The sequence below is a fragment of the Abramis brama genome (assembly GCF_963993115.1).
Source record: "Abramis brama genome assembly, chromosome: 6".
In the NCBI taxonomy this organism is placed as follows: domain Eukaryota; kingdom Metazoa; phylum Chordata; class Actinopteri; order Cypriniformes; family Leuciscidae; genus Abramis; species Abramis brama.
The window spans coordinates 8021269-8034493 of NC_139968.1; positions in this window are offsets into that span (position 1 = coordinate 8021269).

Here is a 13225-nt window from a genome sequence, read left to right on the forward strand (position 1 = left end):
AAGCCATATTGCCAGAATAAAGGCTAATAATGGCTGAAAACAAACAAAAGAATAATGATAAAAGAATAATGAAGATTAAGGGCCCTATCTTACACCCGCCAAGCACGATGCAAGTGTTTTTTTGCTAGTTTCAGTTCGACGCAGTTTTTTTTCACGTCCTGCGCCATGTTGTTTAAATAGCAAATGCATTTGCGCCCATTTGTGCGCCCATGGGCGTGCTTGTCTGAAAACGAGGTGTGTTCTGGCGCATTGTTGGCACGTTGCTATTTTGAGGCAACAGAAATAGACTGCGCCATTAACCAACTGAAACCTGGTCTAGGGCCCTATTTTAACGATCTGAAATGCAAGTATCAAACGCGAAACACAAGCAACTTTGTGGGCGGATCTCAGATCCCGACACAAATCTAAAATGGGTTGGTCTGAAGTAGCTTCATTACTCATAGGTGTGGTTTGGGCGTAACGTGCAATAAACCAATCAGAGCATCATCTCACATTCCCTTTAAAATCAGGCGCGCTTGTTCCATGGCGGATTGCTATATAATGGCGGATTTGCCAGGCGCACGCCAGGAAAGGTTCCCAGCCGAGGAGAGTGTTCTCAACAGGGCTGTAAAAGACGTAAAACCCACCCAAATTAGCTTCGGTTAAACAGGCATGGGAGGAAATTGCCACAATTGTTTCCACGGCTGGCATCCCCAGGACATCGCACCAGTGCCGCAAGCGCTACAACGATGCCAGTAGACGGGGGAAGTCCAAGCTTGCTGGCAACAATCGGACACGCCGTATAACTGGAGGTGGATCTGCCTCTACTCAGTACAGGACCTGACGCCAGCAGAGGACATAGCTGCGTCCACCCTCAACGCTGAAAACGTTGAGGGATTTGGGTAGCCTGGCAAGCCAGACCTACATCAAGATGTTAGGTCTGGAAACTCACCATAGACGCAGTTTAATCTGAGGGGCGGGATAAACGGCTGTCTTTCAAATTCCCTCTGCACGCACTAGGACAGCGCTTAAACCAACCAGAGCGTTTTCCCAACAGCGGAGCTTAGTTGATGGATTCAACTTTTGCCATATCTGGCCGGCAAAACGACGAACACATCTTCCTTTTTTTAAGAATGACTTAAGTGCCGTTCTTTGCTCTTTTCTCAAAGAAAAACTTAACTCCAAGTCCTCCAGAGTCGCGGCCAAAGCCGATTCGAAAGACCGTTGTTCTCCATCAGCAGCTGCCATTCTTTGTTTTCAAGTGGCAGCCGTCGCAACTCTGTCGTCATATGTTAAGCCCGCCCCCGCCTACTTTATACACAACGTGATTGGCCTGACCCAATTTAGGTTTTTGCAGCTAGAAGGTCTATTGAGAGGTGCTAGACCCCCCTGGCTGCGAAATACATTTTGCTGCCGCTAGGGTGCGTCTAGATTTCTAGGCTAGGATTTGGGGGCTTTGAAATCGGCACCCAACCTGATACACTAGCTGTCCAACCCCAAGGTACACTTACAAATCATGTTCACATACATAGAGATTTCTCATGAAAATCTTTTTAATCATTATTGACATGAAATAAATGTAACACAGCCATACAATAAATCAAAACAATGTAACGCAGCTTCGCAGGAAGAAGACCCTGGCCTCGCGAGCAGTGTGCATGGGCCAACTGAGGAGGGAGCAGCACAACCACCAAGGTGCAGAGGATCCAGATCCACTACACGCCTCACTCTCACTGAATCACAAGGTTATGAATGCATGGTGATATTTTTGCAATGTAGTCTAACATTAGACCGAGATTACTTTGCTTACCTCACTATAGACGATGCAGCAGCTCTTCTGTCAAATAAGCTCTCCTCTCCGATGCTGCTGCTGGTGCATTTGGGTTAAGTTGCACCGGCACATGCAGTTCAACATGACGTCTCCTGTAGTCCTCTAATATTTCCTCATTTATGTCATCAACACATCCATGATTCATGAAAATGTTGTATAAAACACAACAAGCCACAAAGAATGCTGCGACTTTTTGAGGACTGTACTGTAAAGTGCCTCCTGACATATCCAAACACCTGATGCGCATTTTCAGTATGCCGAATGTTCATTCAAGTACACTGCGTGTTTGTGTGTGTTTTCGATTAATCAGCATTTCAGGCACTGTTGCTGGCATCACAAATGGTATCATCAGCCATGTCTTTAACGGATAGCCTTTGTCCCCTAACAGCCACCCATCCAAGGGGATTCCCCTCGAAGATGGCAGAAATGGCAGAGTTTGCCAGTATAAATGAGTCGTGGCTTGAGTCAGGGTAATTCGCAAAGACCATGGGTGATTTTACTATTAGTATCGCAAATGACTTGTATGTTGATTGAATGGGTTCCCTTGCGGTTGATGTATATCTGTGCATTTTCTAATGGGGCACGTAGCTGCACATGGGTGCAATCTATAGCACCAAGGACACCAGGGAACCCATTCTTCGCCCAAAACGCCTGCTTCGCTCTTTCCTGGCTGTCAGGTGTGACGGGGAATTGGATGTATTCCCCAGCATGTCGGACTAGAGCTGATGTAACTGCATGTATAGCCGAACTTATGGCAGATTGTGAAATACCTCCAATGGAGCTGAGGGGGTGCTGGAACAAACCAGACGCATTGAAATGCAGTACCGCTGTAACTTTCACTGCAACGGGGAACGCATAGGGACAGGGTGCATCAGTCCCCAGCTCATCTGCCAGGAGATGGCAGACATCTGTCACAGCCTGACGGGTCAGGCGTAGCTTACGCATACATTCCTCCTCACTGAGGGAGAGATAGGTCTGTCTAAGCAAGTAGACCCTCTCCCTCCCGCATCTAATTCTCTGTCCCAAGATGCACTCCATCTCACTGTGCAATAGAAAAATTATGAGCAAGCGCAACTTAACTGGTAAGTTGAAGAGTAAGGTTTTTAATGAACTTACATGATGGTAAAGGTGATTTAGCAGTCTTCAGAATTTTGTTTCCTGGTTCTTGACGGACAACCCACTTTGTCAGGTGTCCTTATATACCTATGTGTCTTGCCACTATTGGTCAAACAGGTTTGATCCGTCATTACTACAATTAGCCTGAATAATTTGGGTAAATGTGTAAGCTAGATTTATGCCTATTTTTTCACATCTTCATGGACACAACAATGATTTCCCTCGTGTGGTAATATTTGTCTTTGTAATTATGTATGGTTTGCAAAAATGGGAACTGCTGCATCTGTGTAGATGAGAGAAGCAAAGTGTTTTGCGCGTTGTGAACACGCTACATTATGGCCAAGCATGCGCCCTTAAAATAGTATCTGAATAACACGCCACTGACTTTAGACTAGGTTTTTCCTGGTCTGTGGCGGAATTGTTTTCTGAAACTGCAAAATAGCACCAGGGAACATTTGCGCCGGAACACGCCTCCTCTTTTCGCTGAACCCTGAAAAAAGCCCCCCGGGAGCGCAAGTTCATTCCCTAATTTGCAGACGTGCGTCTGTGGAAGGAAGAGTCTGCTGTGCATCGGGTGCAAAGTAGGAATGATACATGCGTCGGTGTACAAAGTGTAACGCCACGCCAACAGAGGGAGCCCTCTCCTGAATTCTGACTGTGTGCCACTCCCTCTGCTCACTCTATGGTTACTTCCTGTTTGGCGGCCATTAAAAGCATGGCATGACCAAACAAGCCTTGCGAAGTATTGCCAGTTCTACTGCCTTACCAAGCATTCTCTATTCATTGTCTGATTACTTTGTGTACGATCTTTGCCTGCCTTCATTGATATCTGTCTCTAGGATTACCCTTTGGATTTTGACTGCCTGTTTGGATTGTTTCTGGAGTTTGACCTTCTCGCTTGCCTGCTCTTCTTCTGCCTTTGGATACCCCTTGGTTTGGTTGCCCTTTGGACATTTACCAGTGTTTTTACACATTGTCTATTTCTACTCAGTCTGCTGCCTACACTTAATAAACTTCAGCACATGGATTCTAATACTGCCTCCGCCTCCTCCTTACACAAAGTCAGTTGCGCTGGGTGCAAGATAGGGCCCCTAAAGTCAATGGCGCAATATATATATATTTTTGTTATTTAAAGAGCGTGTTAGTAATGTGCACCTATAGGCGGGTCCACAATGCGCGTACACTCTGCTTATTAAACACACAGGGACGCACAGCAGCACACAAACATGCCAAATACTAAAAAATAAAAGGATTACAATATAAAAGATTATTATTGTGTACATAAAGATATAGTGGAATCCGGCTTGTCCCGTATATGGTCTGCTTGCACACTTTTACCTCGCACACAAGCAGATCCGTTTGCGCTCTGGAGACGGCTTCGGTCTTTCCAATATCAAATTCCGTCGTGTAAATAGCGAATCTGCCATGGCGCGAGCGCAACTGGCATTTAAAGGAAATGGGAGATGAGACTCTGATTGGTTTAACGCTCGTAAATCCCAAAACACACCCATTATTCATTAAGAGAATAAGGACAACCCTTTTAGACCATGCGCCGGGACCGCCGACCATTTTTCCCCTCGTTAAACTAGCAAAAGTGGATTCGGACACGCCCTAAGTGAACTTGGTGCCCTGCACTTTATACCATGCGCTTAGATCATTAAAATAGGGCCCTAAGTCTCATTCATGGCAGAAGTGTGAAAGGTTCGTCGAGTGAGAACAATAGAAATACGAATGTAGCAGTTCACCTTGCCAGACATAAGACAATAGACTGCAAATGGGTGTTGAAAGGGCAAAAATTATATATTTTATTAGCCTTCTCTAAAAACTCACATGACATGGTCTTATAAAATGTTTCATAAAATGCATAGTTTTAAAGAAAACATCCTCCGATTTGAAATAAAGCATGAGCAGACTTGTGGCTTCAGCTTCATTGTGTTCAGCTTCAACACAGACACATCATATTTTAATACATTTAAAAACATTATGTTCTTAATATTTAGTTTTATGTCTGAACTTAAATATCTCCATATTAATAACAGTCTGACTAATTCTGAGTCTTGAACTGTAAACTCTCAAGTGTTGGCTTTCTAAATATACGATTGGTATGTGTCTATTCAGAATGACTTATGAGCAGCAACCTTTTTATTTTAGGTATGTCATTTATGCCCCACTTGCCAAGATTGGGTAAGGGGTTAACCTCAATTAACCATAACGGTATCGTTTTAATACGTTTTTTCAAAAGTTTACATTTTCAGGCCCTCAAAATGCTGTTGTAGTGTAAATGAACAGCCAAAAAGAAATACAAATGGTGTCGTGTAAACGTGCAAATACATTCTATTCAGATTGCACATTAAGTATATTCTTCTAAAATATATAATTTCTGTAATAAGTACTCTTTTTGAAAGCATACTAAAGTGTGACCTGGAGGCCTCTGAAGATCTCCTCAGTCCATTAGTGGATTCAGACATTTGGATATCCATTACCTGTCTTGAATTGTGGCTCAACGCATTCAAGCTCTGGTATCCATATGACCACGCTTAGAGTGAAACGGACGGAAGGGCTTACGAAATTAATGACCAGGAAGAAATTAGTTGAAGAGCTCAAGGGATGAAATCATCTCCAAATAAAACACTGAGTCGTGGTACAGCCCTGTTGGTCTATTACTTTCTATTGAACCTCCAGCCTCACAGTCATTTTCCCTTCCGCTCGGATCGTCCTGTAATCTCCAGGGTAAGTGGCGGGATTCATTGTGTGCGTGTGCAGTGACTGACTTAATGTAGCCCCGGAAGAGACATGGAGCTTTCATCACCTAGCAGACACGCAGCTGAAGCTTGGGTCATTTTCTCTGTCTGGCTGACTTAGAAAGCTTCTCATAGGAGATATTGTCCGGTTTTCATAAAAAGCATGAAATATCAGGGAACTGCAGAGAACGTGAAGAAGTCTTTAAAAGTCTGAGGGTAACGGATATTGAGTGCCTTGTCTTCATGGCACATTTCTTGAAAATGACTTGGAATTATTATTATAGATGCACATATTAATTATTCAAATTAATTTAAATTAATTATATATACAGTAACAGTGCCATTTAAAAATAAAATAAAAATGTTGCTCTCTTCTGCACACCAGGCTGTACTGATTTGATTAAAAATACAGTAAAAACAGAAATATTGTGAAATATTATTACAGTTTAAAATAAAAAACTTTTCTATGTGAATGTATTTTAAAATGTAATTTATTCCTGAGTTCAAAGCTGAATTTTCAGCATTGTTACTCCAGTCGTCAGTGTCACATGATCCTTCAGAAATCATTCTAATATGCTGATCTGATGCTCAAGATTGCTCTGATGGTAGAAACATTTGTCATTATGGGATTATTTACACCTCAGATTCATTCATTTTTAATCACACTTTTTGTACAAATTCATGCTTACATTGACAACCCTTAATAATAATAAATCTTGCACCCATGAATCAAATAGGGACCTATTATTTCTTTGTCTCCCACAGAATATTTTTTAATTTATTTTATTTTATTTTACTTTACTTTATTATTTTGGTCCTCTGGAATTGATTTAAAATTATGAGTGAAATTCCAATTACTCATTCCTATAAGATTTAGTGCAGAATTATTGATTTTCTTTTCTTACTCACCGTCAGTATTGAATTATGTGGAGAATTTATCCCGATTTGTTGGATGGGCCTTAATGATGTTATTCTATCCAACAAATATTTAACTGCAAACTGCAATTTTTGCTTTTGAGGAAGGAAAATATCTATCAAAAAAATAAAATAATAATAATAATTATTCATGCTACAATGCATGTTGGGGGTTTGGAAATAACTATCCCAAATGTATTTTCAGATTTTTAAGACAGGCTATTGTTCAGTCTAAAATTATTTGTTCAGGCCACCTTTCTTGGTCTTAAATTCAGTTACTCCTCGTTATTCGTGACTCCAAACGCCTTTTTTTTTTTTTTAAGTGTATACTTCTGAATGTTCCTTAAACACTCTCGGTTTCATAGACAGTGTGGTTTCTTGCTCCCAAGACAAAAGACTTGACTGTCCTTTTGGGTGAACCAGATGTGCCCTACATAAACACATGACCTAGACCAGCAACAGGCTGGTAACAATAGGAAACTGTCAAATTGTATAGTCTCCTATGGTGTGAGCCCGCATTATCGTGGTTTAAGAAAGCCACGACATCTCTGCATCTCTGCAAAATTTGGATCCGAACATCAGCTTAGTCAACACTTAGTGTGAGAATTTATGTACTCATACGTATTGACTTCAAAATAACATGTCATTACAATGTGTTTAACACATGGTGCAAGATTCTTCTAAAAGAGACAAGACTTGGCTTTGGAAGAAGGTAGTTCATTAATTCATTTGAATGTGACTAATCCACGACTGTGTTGAGTTATATGAAAAGAATTGTTTCTTTTTAGCTATGGGCGCCATTCTCTCAGTTTTAGACGCTTGGTAGCCCATTATTTAGCAAGCCGAGAGGTTTCAATGGTCCAGTGAAAGGTGAGAGCACGGTTAGGTGACTGAAGCCAAACACATCTGAATATGAAACACATGACCAAATGTGGCATAGAGAAAAGCCTTGAGAGATAAATTTAGCAAGTGTAAAGTATTTATCAATGTGTGGTCAGAGCATTTTGTCGCGGTTGCATCTGGAATCGGACAGTTTGGCATCACTGGATGTGGAATGTTTGGTTTTGCACCAGCGCTTGAGCGGAGTCCATCAATCTGTGTCCGTGAGCTGGCTCTGAAAACCATTAACACAATAACACTAGAAGATTGAAACGGACATACATTTTACTCTACATTTCTTGAGACATGACTTTAGACAACTTATAGAGAAAATAAAATGTCATAATGTGCACTGAAAAATATATTCCATGCATTCATGGGTTGCAGAATGATGTAATACACACAAACCATCTATATTCATGAAAAATTAATATATGTAAATGCAGCTAAAATATGTTTTCACATGAAATGTCAAATGCCAATGGTGTGGCAATAGGCATGGGGTCTTTTAGATATGGTATTATGAATAAATGAGTTTTTGTGTAAAATTTTGAGAGTGAAACTTATCCACAGTCTAGCATTGATTTTGTTGTTGTTTAAAAGCCGTGGCTCCATTCTTTCATTTTATTAACTGACTGTTTACATATTCATACAAAAATATTCTGGGGGCCATGAAAATTTTGGGAATATGATCAAAAATGCTGGCGGAGTTTAGTTTTCTAAACTCTTTTAGAAAAGGCTGACAGTAAAAGAGTAAACGGCTTGTAGATTAAAAAAATGGCTTGTAGAGTGATTTAACGTTGAAGAAGCAATCCTAGAATTTAGAGGTATAATTAATGTTAGGGGAACATAGTCTGAACGATTTTTTGTTGAACAAATGTTCTATTTCTGTCACAATGCTGCGTTGTAGGACACTCACGAACACAATGATAAAGGAAAAGGTAATCTTTAATAAATCCACAGGAAGTTTAATCCAAACAGAGGCCCCGTTTACACGTACATGGTTATTTTGAAAAACTGAGACATTTCCCTTCGGTTGTGCCCCTCGTTTACGCGCAAACGGAGAATTCGCCTCTGAAAACGATTCTTTCTAAAAACTCCGGCCAGAGTGGAGATTTTGGAAAACTCTGTTTGCACATTTGCATGTAAACTGAGAAAAACTGAGTTTTAGGCAGCGACGTCACAGTACTATATTTCCGGGATTCTGATTGGCTAACATGGGCTTGAGCTTCTTGTTACACTGCCACCTACAGGTTTGGCATGCTCTTGACGGCATATACACAGGTTTGTGTAAACGAACACTTTTCTGAAAACGGAGAGGGTGAAATGTCCGTTTATGAAAATAACCGGCCACGTGTAAACGTAGCCAGAGAGAACGGCTTTCAATACATGTAACACAGACGAGACCCGACACCAAATGAATATACGCAGAGGACTTAAATACACATACAAACAAGGCTAATTAAATACACACACCTGAACTAAATGAGAACTAACCAGAAACCATGACAACATAGGGCCTGTTTACAGGACACCATTTTCAACCAAAAACTGAAAACGTTTTATGCATTTTGGCCGTTCGTTTACTTTTGAAAACTTTTCAAAGTGCAAGTTTTTGAAAACGGTCTCCAAAAACGTGAATCTCTGAAGACGATGACGTCATGCACATGCGTATTACGTGTTCAGTCTATAGTTTTTCATCACCATCTACTGGTCTGACAGCAGAATACAGTGTTTTTAGTTGTTTTCGCAGATCGGTGTGAATGGGGATCGTTTGGACAATGGTGTCTTCTGTACGTGGAAAACGCAAAGGAAAAACTTCTCAGTTTTTGAGCATATCGTTGTCGTGTAAACGTACCCGTAACTCAACAGTGGAAAAACGGTGCAAACAAACTCAGTGAGAATTTCCTGGCTAGCCCAAAACAGAAAGTCTAGCTCTTTTCTGTGAACGGTCTGAGAACCAAAAACCTGCCTTTCCAGAATGTTCCAGGAGCTGAAAACTGTTGGGTAGGTGCTGGAGGAAGGAGAGAAGGTACCGGCGTCCTCTGAGGATCTACTAGCCCTGTAGGCATACTGAGCTGGGTAAATGTTTGCATGATGTTTGCACAATTTCCACACCGCAGACCCCCCACTTTTAGCCCATATCCCTGCTGGCTGATGTGTTTCCTACTTCTGTTGGCTCACATTAAAAGGACATTTCAGATTCAGGCTATAATTTACTGTAGTTTTAGCACCTGATATCGATTCAAACAGTAAAGGTGCTTTTCGCCCCGCAGTCTGATCAGAGCGCCTGTCCAGACAAACATTTACAGGTGGGGGAATCCTAAAACAAAACACATCCATCATACCAAAGCGAACTCTACATTTGAGTTTGGAGATTGTGGTGGTGCACACCATGGACTATAACTAAGACAAATATACATTTTTAATAATCGTTCTAATTCTATGAGATAGCGACGTCCACACCACAACTATAACGATAACAACATAGAGTAATATCATTGGAAATACATTCAGAACTACTTTTTCCAGCCAATGAACGATAAAAACATTGACAGCCAATCAGAATCCAAGCATTAAAAGCAGCAGACGACAATAGTTAACGTTACAAAATAGTTATTGTTATAGTTATTTTTGTAGTTATCATTCTTGGTGTGAATGGGCTTTATGAATGCATGAAACGTCTAAAAGGCCATACATTTATAGCACTAAAGATAAGGTTTAGATCATGAATATTAATTAGGGGACAACTGGAGAGCACAGAGAAATCGCAGCATGAACTAGTTAATATTAAAGACTTTAATTAATACTCACATTGTTTTTATATAGTGACGTCACATCTGCACACCTTGTTGTTGAAGCAGCAAGAAAATTAGCTTTGCAGCTTTATGTGGTTTTTCATCCCATTCTCAGTACTGGGTTCTGTCACATAGCTTGTTGAAATCAGATCAGTGAGCCGTTAGCGGCTGTGCTGCTTCAGTGAATGCTGTTTGTGGTGATATATCTTCAAGTGTGACTAGAATGATTGAATAGTTCTCCGACAGATTAAAGTGTCTCCAGTGATAAGAGTCTCCAACGCAGAAGACAAGGTCCATGAAAGAATATTTGTATCATAGCAACATCTTTAGTTTGTGCATAAACACACTTCCCCAATTTATGAAAGTCCATAATGCTGTCATCTCAGAATCTTTACTGTGGTTAAAGCACTTGGCACTAATCTTGATGAAGTGCTGCAACGAGCTTTCTCTTGCCTGCTGCTATAGTTAGCAAATCATGCTAATTAATCAAGAGATTATTAAGACATTAGCATTGGGGAACAATCTTTGCATTTTAACCAGCTTTCCTACCTTGCTTCCTCATTAAAGTTAGCTTTTGTTTTATGCGCTAGCCCTCATGTTAGCAGTGCAGTGTGTGAGGGAAAAAAAAACTAACATCAGCATTGTTGTTCATTGTGTACTTTAAGTACCAATACCACAATTGTGTTAGATGCTACATTGCCATCTACTGACGTGGATTAGCGTGATCTTCTTTGAGTTTTATGTAAATTACTTTGGTACTAATGAGTTTAGGATAAAAGATGATTCGTCTACACAATCGCTGCATCCGAAATCGCATAGGTACTACCATAGATATCATATAATAAAGGCTAGATGTCTCGTGCGTGCTGCTGGCCAATGGAGGTCGACGTCCGCACGTGGCGGCCATCTTGCCACAGACAGCTTGCTCACTCATAACTTGCTCAATTTTCTACCGATTTTCAAACGGTTTGGTTTGTTATAAACGTCAGAGATGTAGATATGACACTGCATACATATGAATAATTATAACATACATGTTCAAGCATTCGGAATTATAGCCACGTTAATAACGTTTGTAAGAAACCAAACCGTTTGTAAATCCGTCAAGATTTCAGTGAGATAAGAGTATTTGTGTTCGTGCTGATCACTCACCTTACATCAGGTACCACAGAACCCGCCAGAAAGCCTGCCTGTGACAAGATGGCCGAACGGTGATGCCTGAAGAGACTCCGCCGTAAGACATCTAGCCTTTATTATATGATATCTATGGGTACTACAGTAGGTACTACATTTGAATTGAACTTACTTCAAAATGGTTAAAAAAGTACACTCTATATAGTATGAATATGGGTAGTATGAATGAAATTCGGATGTACTTCATCCTCCATGTTGTTACTGTCACGTGACCAACCAGCATCAGTTGCGTCGCTTCACTGCCATTCATAATCATGGGTTAATAAAGTGTTCATCGTATGCACACTTCAGAATCTCAGTGGAAGTAGTAGGTCATCCACGTACTTTTCCACTACTGTTTTCAAATACTATGTATTCAGAAATACTACTCTTTTGGCATACGTTTTTTTCGCATACTATATAGTAGGGAAGTATTTAATTTCGGACGCAACAAATAACTCATTCTCTTAGCTGTCCAAAAAAATTAGCGTCAAATTGGGCACCAAATTACTGAATGCACCTTTTAAGGTGTGCAAATTCATAAGTCAACACCATTGTGGAGTGTTTTCTCCTTAAAACTGCAGTGAACCAAAGACAGTCTCAAAAACGCGAAATCGCTGGTGTCACAAACTACCTTGTAACCAATCAGATCAACGTGTGATCGTCAACAAGTGGATCAGCTGTGAGTGAGTGGAGGCGGGGCTCATTTGCATATTCATAGAACCGCGTATACTAAATAAGGGAAGGGAGAAGAGTTACATCCAAGCTATTTTAAGACGTGAACGTTTAAATGTCAATTTGGTGATCAAAGATGAGTTTTAAGGAATAAAATGATTGACTACAGGGGGGATTCAAGGGGCTTTACCATCAAATACAGTAACAAATTCTGAAAGCATATTTGCACAAATATTTTCCAATATATATATATATGTGTGTGTGTGTGTGTGTGTGTGTGTGTGTGTGTGTATATGTATATATTATAATTATAAACAAGTCAATAGTTTATACTGTGCCCTTATTTTTTACTCATCATTTTCAGTGCTTAAAAGACCAATACCTTCATAATGTTTTTCTCATATTCATTAAATCAACATTTATAGCATTATAATTCATCTCAAAGCTTTTTTACTTTGATTCATCAATTCAAAATGTTTATTTGAAACTCCTTTAGAAAAAAAATTCTAGATGTAAGGCCAATGTTGCCCTTGACTTTCAGTTGCAGCGGCCAACAAAGCATTTTACAAGGACAGTAAGAACAATTTACTATCATATATTTGACATTTGATTAATTGTGGGCCACTTAAAGAAGAAAGTAACTTGCATTTTATTGAAAATAACCCCATTACGACTGCATGGGCGGCAGGCATTGTGGAGTCAACAGCATATGACCTTTGTTAAGTGGGTTAGATTGTAAAAGATAAAAGATATAAGCCCATATAACCTTGCCAAGACACAGCATAACTCTGGAGAAATAATAATACCAACTGGTACTTGTAGCTTCAATGTAGACAGGCAACTGGAAACAGATGCTTTGAGTATACCATTATCATTTTACTGGGAAATATCAAAACAAAAGTCACATTCCAAGGCGTCTTCGGTCATGCAGGTCTTGCCTTTGAATCGTCTTGGTGTCTTTTATTAAAAGTATTAATAAAACAAAACGTGAACTTCACATCTGACATCACTTGTCTCCAGATTCCAGCCTTTCTTCTTTGAAATGTTTCTGTGTCTTCATAGTCTATCATAATGCTTGATAAATGCAGCGCTCGTGTTTCTCTGTCCTTTGCCATTGT